Raw genomic sequence first — 11,320 nt, 5'->3', positions numbered from 1 at the left:
ACATCAGAATGTGTTGGGTTTATTTATTGAAGAACAAATCTGATGCTTTTCAAACATTCAAGAATTTTCATAAATGGATTGAAAATGATGCACAATCTCATATTGGGTCTATTCGCACTGATAATGTAAAAGAATATACATTAAATGAATTTGAAAACTATCTTCACCAACATGGGATCAAACATCAAACATTTGTGCCTTATAATCCCCAACAGAATGGTGTAGCTGAAAGAATGAATAGAACAATCTTGAATATGGTACAATCCATGCTTTTCTTCAAAAATGTAAAGATAATGCTTTGGGCTGATGCTTTTCTATGTGCTGCATATATAAAGAATACATGTCCATATAATGCTATAAGAAACAAGACTCCTTATGAATTGTGGTATGGACATGTTCCTTCGGTAAAACATCTTAGGGTCTTTAGTTCCACCTATTATTCTTTGATACGAAAGGTACATAGAAACAAACTTGGTGCTAGAAGTCGTAAGTGTATCTTCTTGGGGCATTCAAACACGTCCAAAGCATACCGTCTCTATGATGAAGTAAATAAAAAGTTTGTTGTATCTAGAGATGTAATTTTCCTTGAATCATCCAAAACTGACAATGTTGTTGAGCGACAACTTGATCGCTTGGATAGATTCGCAAAAACAAAATCATTTCAAGAATTTGATAATCAAATTCCACATCTTGAAGGGGGGATTCCTATACTAGATCAACATGTGGAATCTTCTTCTGATGAACACTCTCCCCCGAATGAAACTCCAACAACGGATGATGCTTTAAGTGATGTAATTGATAGAATTGGGAGACTCAATCTTGATTCAGTCCCAACTCAATCAACAGAGCAGCCTGGACCATCTCAGAAAGGTCCCCCAAAGTGGCTAACGAAGACACTTGACAGTGTTCATCTTGATGAAATTGGAAAAACAGGAACTAGAAATTCAAACCGCCAAAATGGAGGTGATGTAGATGACTCTAATTCACCTATTGATATGAATGTTTCTTATGATTGTGAATTGAACTTGTCTACATATTTTGAACCAACTTCCTTTAAAGAAGCTTCTTCTCATGATGAATGGAAAGAAGCGATGCAAAAGGAGTATGATGCCCTCATAAAGAACGACACTTGGAAGCTGGTTGATCCTCCATTTGGAACCAAACCAATTGGCTACAAGTGGGTCTACAGGAACAAGTACAAAGCTGATGGATCACTTGACAAGCACAAAGCTAGGCTTGTGGCAAAAGGTTTTGAACAGAAGGAAGGGGTCAATTATGAGGAAACTTTTTCCCCCACAGCAAAATGGGTCACCATCCGAACAGTCTTTTCACTAGCAGCTCAGAACGGTTGGAAAGTCCATCAAATGGATGTAAAAACTGCCTTCTTGAATGGAGATCTAAAAGAGAATGTTTTTATGTCCCAGACTGAAGGATTTTTTGTGAAAGGACATGAACATAAAGTATGAAAACTTGTGAAGTCCTTGTATGGCCTCAAACAAGCATCGTGAGCGTGGTATGAAAAATTAACTGAGCATCTTCTGAAACTCAACTTCAATCATTTTGATCTTGATGATGCAACTTTATTTGTCAAGGGAGTTGGCAAAACAGTTGTATATCTTGTGGTATATGTAGATGATCTTTTAATGAAAGGGAACAATGAAAGCTAGATTGCATCCATAAAGAAGGAATTGGGGAAAAGTTTTGAAATGATTGATTTGGGCTATGTTCATTACTATCTTGGCATTGAAGTAACCGAACATCCAAAGTCCATATTTCTTTCTCAAAAGAAATACATTGGAGATTTGTTGAACAGGTTTGGCATGACAGAGTGCAATCCTCTTACTACTCCAATGGAAAAAAAGTTAAATCTCACATCTATTGAAGGAAAGGAATTTGAGGATGCAAAAAAGTATAGACAGTTTGTAGGAAGTCTCAACTACCTAACTACTACCAGACCAGATATTTCATTTGCTGTTGGAATCCTCTCCAGGTTTATGCAAAAGCCTTGTGAGGGACATTGGTCTGCTGCAAAAAGAGTTCTAAAGTACTTGAAGGGAACTCAAGACTTTGGAATCAAGTACACACAGGTGGATGACTTCAGTTTGATCGGATACTCTGATTCAGACTTCGATGGAGACAAAGAAACTGGGGTATCTACTTCAAGATATGCTATGAGTCTTGGATCACGAGCTGTCTCCTAGAGATCACGCAAACAATCAGTTCCAACAGATTCCACAACAGAGGCAGAATACGTGGCAGCAGCTAAAGCAACAAAAGAAATTGTGTGGCTCAGGAAAATTCTTGAAGATTTGCAGGTAAAACAAGTACAATCAGCTCCACTCATGATTGACAATATCTCTGTAATAAAGTTGGCCAAGAACCCAAAGTTCCATGATCGAACGAAGCACATCAATACTAAATATCATCTGATTCGAAATCGTGTTGAGGCCAAAACAATCCATCTTCGTCATTGTTCCACAAATGAGAAAATTGTAGACATCTTCACCAAAGTGCTTGGAAGAGAAAAGCCTGAAAGATTCAGAATGATGCTTGGACTCACCAACATCCCTTCAGATTAAGGAGGGAATGTTGACACCTAATCCTCACGATTGGGTGAATTTATGTAAATAGTTAAATTAGGAATGTGAACAGTCATCAGGAGACGAACTGAGCAGTCACACCCTTTTGTATATAACAATAGAATAACTAATGAAATAAATCGAATCAGTTTTACTGTCTATTGGAGTTACTGCCTGGCCTGACAAGTTGAGGGAAACATACCAAATTCAGTGAATGCGGAGAATGAAGAAAACACAGCGAATGCAAGAGGAAGATTGTTGACAACATAGAGGTGGAGCAAAGTTGCAAGATCAAGTAGATCTACTAATAATTAAAGCAACTTTGGAGACTTGGGCTATGAAGCGACGGCGCGACATAAAGATCGTGTGAAGGGAAAATATGGAACAAATAAAGAGTTTCATGTGCTGAAGCAACATCTTTAGAATAACATGCAGTTGCACAGATAGTCCAATGAGTTGCATCAGGAACAGGGATAGCAGTGGGCACAACATGGACTCACAAATGAAACTACGATAGTACAAGTTCAAGATCCATCCTAGTAGTTGACATAAAGAAAAAATGGTGAGAGTTTTTGTTGATCACATGCAAAGGATGCAACAACATGCATGTCATTGAGTGCATTCATGCAATCCAACCCATTCAACACACTCACGAAGGCTAGGACAAGAGGCAAGTCCAACTAGGGTTGAACATGCACTTTGGCAAGTTGATCTGCATGATAACCAGCACATATTTGAAGATTGACATGGACACTATCCATCAGTGTGTTTCCAGTTCAGTCGTACCTAAGAATAAAATGTGCATGTTAGCCAACGATTTGGAGGAAGGGGCCGAACTAATGCACTGGTTGCAACAGAGGTAAGAGTTCGCTTCAGCAAGATGTCACTATGAGGTACATGCACACCATCACGGATGACCACGCTTGGCATCAGCTCACCAGCTTCACCATCACAAGAATGTCAAAGAGTTGGTATCATCACAGCGGACCGAGTGTGAGTGATGTTTTCCAAGGGTTTCTCAAGCCATGTTGTCTCACATGAGTACATGTGCATTGTAATTTTGAGTCACGTCAAGTGTAACTCGAGTGTCAACAGTTGGATGTAATAGTCATAGAGTAAGTGAAGAGTCATGAGGGTAGTTGAACTGCCACAAAGGGGAATGTCAAGGGTCACTCCAGACATTACTATAAATAGTCCCTCATAACTCATTTTAAAGGCTTTTGGTTAGCCAAGCTTCTGCTAAGACTATCTTGAAGAAGGCTTGGAGAGTATTGTCATGTGCTTTGGCTTCTCCACTGCATCGAGCTAGTACATCTCTTTGGAGGAGCACGTAGATGTGGTTATAACGTTCGACTGATGGGGCTAGCAGGCTTACATGGTGTACTGTATGATTGTGACTTACACTTCTTTAATAGTAAGAGCCAACACATTTTCATGCATATGTTTTTATTGTAATTGGACTGCTCCAGTTGCCTTAATGATATATGTTGTTTAACTTACGTACTTGTATATGAACTGATTTGTATGCAATTATATGGATCTTGTCGTTAATGTGTTTCGTATGTTGTTAATGTTGTCACTGTCTGTGTCAACTGCTATGCTGGACATCAAACAGACCTATGCCATGAACTTTTCTATATCAACTGTCACACTCAGCTTGAACTGATCTATGAGTGTTTTTCATATTATCTTACCTTATTGATGTCATTGCCATATTTGAGTGGAATGCTATACCAGAAGCTGTGCATGTCCTTTATGTAGGTTTTATCCCCATATAGAAATCACCTGCATACGAATTCTAAAACACATCAAGTAAACAATGTGAGAGAATAATACATGTTTATACATGCCGAAGCATCCAATATCATGGACCGAAAACCATCACATCCAAAACCATGGACAGAAAATCATCACATCTAAAAACATGTGAGAAAATCATGCACAATAGGTGGGTCCACCCAACCTAACATAGGTTCCAAAACCAAAATTTTACAGGGCACTGCCCTTGACCCCATAGAGTGGGTTATCTACACCCGTCAAATCCCTTTTGATCCCCCTGGTACACAATCGATGCAAAAAAGGGGGGGCTTCGCCACCCCTCTAACCCCTCAGTTAACTACGTGGGCTAGTCGTGGAAAGAATATAACACAACCCAACATTCTCCCACTTGTTGTTTTCTTTCCACAAGGGGGCACAAGAGAGCTTAGTCATTTATCCAGCCCTGCAGTGCCCATTGTTTCTCTACACCAAGAGAACTTCTTAGAGCTCACAGATTTTGTCAATGCATCTGCAATATTCTTCAAAATGTCCACCTTTACCAGCAACACCTTTTTGTCTTCTATCATATCCCTCACAAATTGATACTGAACATCAATGTGCTTTGTCTTTGAATGATATGCAAGGTCCTTTGCTAAGAAACTTTCACTTTTACTGTCACAATCTATCCTTATAGCTCCCTGTACTAACCCCATACTTGAACACAATTTCTGCAACCAAACTGCTTCCTTGCTTGCATGAGTGGCTGCCATGTATTCTGCCCTTGTAGTTGAAAATGCCACTACAGATTGTTTCTTACTCATCCAACTAACTGCACCTCTAAATAGGTTAAACACATACTCACTTGTAGATCTTCTTTGATCCATATCTCCAGCCCAGTTTGCATCAATAAAGCCATGAATATCCAACACTCTCTCCAATCCTGGTCTTCCTTGGTAGCACAAACCATAATTATTAGTGCCATGCAAATACCTAAAAACCCACTTCACTATTTTCTAATGCTAGTTTCCTAGTTTTGACATAAAACTGCTCAATATTCCCACTACATGTGCAATGCCTGGTCTAGTACAGACCATTGCATACATCAGGCTACTGATTTCACTTGCATATGGGACACGGGACATGTCCTCTTAATCTGCTTGTGTCTTGGGACACTGTTCAACAAATAACTTTACACCTACAGGAATAGGAACCTTCACTGGTTTACTATCCTGCTTATTAAATCTCTGCAATATTGTCTCAACATACTTCCTCTAGTTTAACCAGAGCTTCCTCTTTGCCTGATCTCTTTTAAATTCCATCCCCAAAATATAATTTGTAGCACCAAGGTCTTTCATGTCGAATTTGGAGGACAATTGGGTCTTCAAATCTTGGATAATTTCTTTGTCATTTCCAACCAACAACATATCATCGACATACAAGACCAAATGAATAACACATTCACCAATTAATTTAAAATACACACAGTGATCTACTTTGCTTTTGGTGAAACCAAGTCCCCGTATAAATGTATCAAATTTATGACACCACATCCTTGGTGACTATTTTAACCCATACAAAGACTTCTATAACTTGCATACCAGTTCTTTCTTACCCTTCACCACAAAGCCTTCAGGTTGCTTCCTGTAGATTTTGTCTTCCAGATCCCCATGAAGAAATGTTGTCTTCACATCCATCTGTTCTACCTCAAAATCAAAAGCAACAAAAACATATAAAAGTAATCTAATAGAAGTTACCTTGGAAACAGGAAAAAATAATCACCAAAATAAATTCCTGGCACTTGGGAATAACCGTTTTCTACCAACCGAGCTTTGTATTTCTCCACCTTTCCTTCTGCATTTGTCTTCTTCTCGAACACACATTTGCTGCCAATGGGTTTCCTTCTAGCCAGAAACTCCACCAGATCCCAAGCTTCATTTTTGTGAAAGATGCTATTTCATCAACCATGGCCTCTTTCCATAGTTTTCCATCCTCTGAATCTACTTCTTCCTTGATAGTTCTGGGATCATCATCAGTAATAGATAAAGAAAAATTTTAACAGAAAGCAGATGGACTATACCTTTCTAGCTGCCTTCTTTCTCGAACTCATCTTCTCACACCTGGAGTTTGTGGCTCTTCATCTTCTGATCCCTCCTCTGCTGTAGAGTCTGATTCTTCCTCCTTTACCTCAAACTCTATCTTCTCAGGTTCCTTTGGTTGGACTTCATGTTTAATAACATCTTTCACCTCTCTGAACACCACATCTCGACTATACGGAACCTTTCTTGTTACTAGGTTCCAAAGCTTATAACCCTTTAAACCATCCTTATACCTAATAAAGATGCACTTTTCAGATTTACTATCCAACTTAGTTCGTTTCTCCTTTGGAACATGTACATATGCATCACATCCAAATACCCTCAGATGTGAAAGAGAGGGTTTCTTACCAGTCAATACCTCTTGTGGAGTTTTATCCTCTAACGTTGATGAAGGTGATCTGTTGACCAGGTAACATGCTGTCCCCACCGCCTTTGCCTAGAATTCTTGTCCTAACCCGGCACCACTGATCAAGCTTCTTGCCCTTTCCATCAACATCTTGTTCATTATTTCTACAACTCCATTTTGCTAAGGTGTATATGGAGTAGCCTTTTGCCATGCTATACCACAATTCTTATAGAATTCTTCAAATTCCTTACTTCAAAACTCCCCACTGTTATTTGTCCTCAACACCTTTATCTTCTTCTCTTTCTGGTTTTCCACCAGAGCCTTAAATTATTTAAACATGTCAAAGACTTCAGATTTTTTCTTAAGGAAATATATCCATGTATTCCTTGAGAAGTCATCTATAAATGATACATAGTACATAAACATACCCAGTGATGGAACATTCACAGGTCCAAACACATCACTGTGCACAAGCTCTAATATCTTTTTCGCCCTCTTACCACCAGAGGGGAAACTCACAATTCCGCTTCCCATATACACAATTTTCATAGAAATAAAAATCCAGAGAGATATTAGTCATAGATTCTACCATACCTTTACCATAAAGTATTTGAAGGCCCTTGTCCCCAATATGTCCAATCCTTTGATGCCACAACATTGTCTTCTCTCTAGAGACTACTAGATTTTCTGCTCCACTTTCAACAACCACAATATTGTTGCATCCATCAACAACTGAGCTACCTTTTAGCTACTACAGAGTTCCAAACCGAACTCTCCACATCAATACCAGTGCTCCCCGAACCATATTGCTTCTCAAACACTATTTTTACACCTGCACCATCCAACTTGCTTACAGAAATCAGATTTCTGGCCAATGTAGGAATATGCAGAACACCTGGAAGTGTTCTAAGCCTTCCACCTTGCAAATTCAACTTTACTTTTCCTCGATCAATGATTCTAGCCTTCCTATCATCCCCTAAGAAGACATCACCACCATAATATTTCTCTTACTCGCAGAACCACTCTCTATAGGGAGTGAAGTGAAAGGATGAACCTATGTTGATCAACCATGCCTCATAATCTACATGTGTACTTGAAGAAGCCAAGTACACATCCCCACATTCATCTAAGGTGGTTTCTACCTCTATAGAAGGAGCATCATCACATCCCTTTACTTTATTAGAAGATTTAGATTTATAGTCCTTTTTGTAGTTCCCCTCCTTTCCACATTTCCAGTACACCACCTTTACAGGTTTTCCTGGAGATTTAGATCTCCCTCTAGATTTACATCTCCCACTTGATGAGTTATTTTTGTTTCTGTTCTAGGACCATCCTCGTACAGACAAGGCATCACCATTCTAGCTCTCCATATTTTTCCGTCTCATCTCCTCCGTCAACAAGGATGAGACTATTTCATCAAACTACAAGGTAATTGCATTGCTACCTATTACAATAACCAGATTATCCGACGAATCCACTATAGAACACAAAAAAGTGATGCACTTATCTTCATCTAAAATTTTAATATCAATATATGCTAACTAAATTACCACAGTATTAAATACGTTCGGATCCTCTGTCACCCAGTCTCCATCTTTCATCCTCAGGTTATACAAATTTTTCCACAGGAACAATTTATTCACCAGAGACTTAGATTGGTACAAAGTCCCTAACTTCTTCCACAAAGCCTTCGCTGTAGCTTCCCCTGATACATTCAGTAATAATGAATTTGAGACACACAATCATATTATGCTCTTTTGCTTTCGATCCAACTTTTTCCATTCTTCATCAGACACTCCCATTCGTTTAGTAACTGGATCTACCACAATCCACTAATCTTTATCCACCAACAAATCCTCCATCTCGAGTTTCCACAACTCAAAACTCTGACAATTAAATTTCTTGGTCTCTATCTTTCCACTGCTCTCCATCTTCTTTCATTACCAGAATCAATCTCACAGATCTCCCACTCAACAAGGTCTACCATAGGCCCAAGCAAAACCCGTCAACAAAAAAGGCATCCCCTTGAAGCTAAAAACAACTCTGATACCAAATGTAGGTTTTAACCCCGTACAGAAATCACCTGCATACGAACTCTAAAACACATAAACAATGCGAGAGCATAACACATAAAAGACATATACACAGAGATCTTCCTCTGGATCCCAAAACTGGGACTACGAGCTTGATTTTTCATTATGTTCTTTTCAATTTTATAATACATATTTATATATTCTGAAGCATCCAATACCATGGACGGAAAACCATCGCGTCCAAAACCATGGACTGAAAACCATTGCATCCAAAAACATGTGTAAAAATCATGCACAAAACCATAGGTGGGTCTGCCGAACCTAACATAGGTTCTATGACCAAAATTTTCTGGGGAGCTGCCCCAGACCCCATAGAGTGGGGTTACCTACACCCCTCAAACACCCTGTGACCCGCTCGCTACACAATCGGCGCAACGAAGGGGGGGCTCTACCCCCCCTCTAACCTCCCGATTAACTACATGGGCTAGTTGTGGAAAGAATATAACACAAGCCAACACTTTATGTAGTGTGTTGCTACCTAAGTTGGGACTAATCCATTTTAACCTGGAACTCACCTTCACCTTCCTCTTCCTTCGAAGTGTCAAAACCTCTTGTACACATTCCTTGACTCTCTGCATTAGTCACACCGTTGCTATTGACAGAGTTATCTTAATTGCCTCTATGTGACATTGTGGTCAAGGAATTACCTTATGACCCACTACTGGGACTCCTACACCCAATGGTTTGAGGTCTAATTGGGACTTCCTACTAGGGATATCCCCTTGACATGTTGGTAAGTCTAGCATCATCAACATTTTGCACTGGAAGGAGGGCATGATGACAAACAATGTCCTCTCATCCAGTTTTGAACCTTTGCATATCTTTCATGGAGTCTTGCATTCTTCTTCCCCCGAGGTGCTTTTCAAATCTTCAAGTTGTCTCCATCTTAGTGAAGCTTTTCAATATATTTTCCACTCACACGTATGATGATGAAGGAAAACTAGCCTGGCTTGAGCACTTACATAACTTTCCTTCCATGATTTATGTGGAAGATGAGTTTATTTACAAATAGGTTGGGTTACTACTCGCATACACACTTTGCGAATCTCCATTTCATTGGGTGCTAAACCTACCAGCTGACACTAGCACTCATGTGAGAACTTCTATGATCTTATCGAAGACACATTCTATCATTCTGATCCAGACCATCTTGACTGGAATCTGTTACAACAACGAAGGGATCCGCATGAATCCGTTATTGATTTTTGGCAGTGCTTCCATGACTTGTAGTTTCAAGCTTTGAGGAGCCAGATGAAGTTCTCTCATCTCTGGGACCAGTTGAAGTATTCTATTAAGAAATATGCCATCCCAAGAGGAAGCTTGATATAAAGCCTCACTCAACCTTCTTCGTTGATGGAATTACGCAATCCCATGTGGGTGCAGGCACTGTCTCAACAAACTATCGGCCTCCCTTTCATTCAACAGTTCCACCATTGCCCAGTGATGCTAAGGATCATGTTTTCACATCTGTTCATTCTTCACACCCTCCCAACATCACTCAATGTAATTTTCACGAAGAGTTGGTCGTGAGTCCTTCGGGTTCCCATATGCATTCTTTTCTTTGATCTCTGTCTTCACACCCAGGTGTTCCTCTGGATGATGTTTTCTTGTGTTTGTCCATTCTGGACTCTTCACTTATTGTGAACTATTGGAAATAGCAACAAGGAATGCTAAAAATAGAAATGATAAAAATAGCATTGCTATAAATAGTATTTCAGTTACCAGTGTTGGACATAGTAAAAAGGAATGAAAAACAAAAGTGCTAAAAATAACATTGCTATAAATAGCATTTCAGAGATAGACTCCAATTTTAGTTAGTCCCTGAACTAAAATTGAGAAGTAAAATTTGAATTTGATCTTGGCAGCTGTTTGTAAAATGATTAATTAATTCGTCTCGAGTTAATTAGTTGTAGGAAATCAAACATGAATTCCATGTGAAGACATGCAACAATTTCTCCATTGATTGAGGAAGTTATCCCTTGACTAAAGGAGATCAGGATGAGTTTTACTTTGAGTTGTAATTAGTTAGCTCAGTTAACTGAGTTAAGTGCAGTTAGATTAGTTAAAATAGCTTGTTGAACTAATTGTGAGTTCAGTTAGTTAATGCATGCATGAATGTAACTCCCGCACTTCAGATAACTGAATATTCTCTCATAAATAACTCATGCATGTCATTTCAGTGAGACACCTAGCTGAGATCAGAGGAAGGGACAATGTACTATCAGTTGGAGGACTTTTCCTATATAGGAAACTCATCCATGCAGAAGGAATTATCTCCTTCAGGATTGCGCAGTTACTTCTAAGATTAGGGAGCAGTGTGAGAGGTGAATTCACATAGGTGGCAACGTTGGACCCAAGGAGAAATTGCACAAGGAAATAGGAGGCTTGGAGGGCAGAGGAGAAGCTTTGTGAGAAGCCTCTAACCATTTATGAGTAACAGAGGGATTG

Source organism: Pinus tabuliformis, chromosome 2_1, assembly GCF_031772625.1.
Source record: "Pinus tabuliformis cultivar Carrire ecotype Pingquan chromosome 2_1, CPIR1, whole genome shotgun sequence".
NCBI classification, from domain to species: Eukaryota; Viridiplantae; Streptophyta; class Pinopsida; order Pinales; family Pinaceae; genus Pinus; species Pinus tabuliformis.
Note: the sequence above shows the minus strand (reverse complement) of the source record.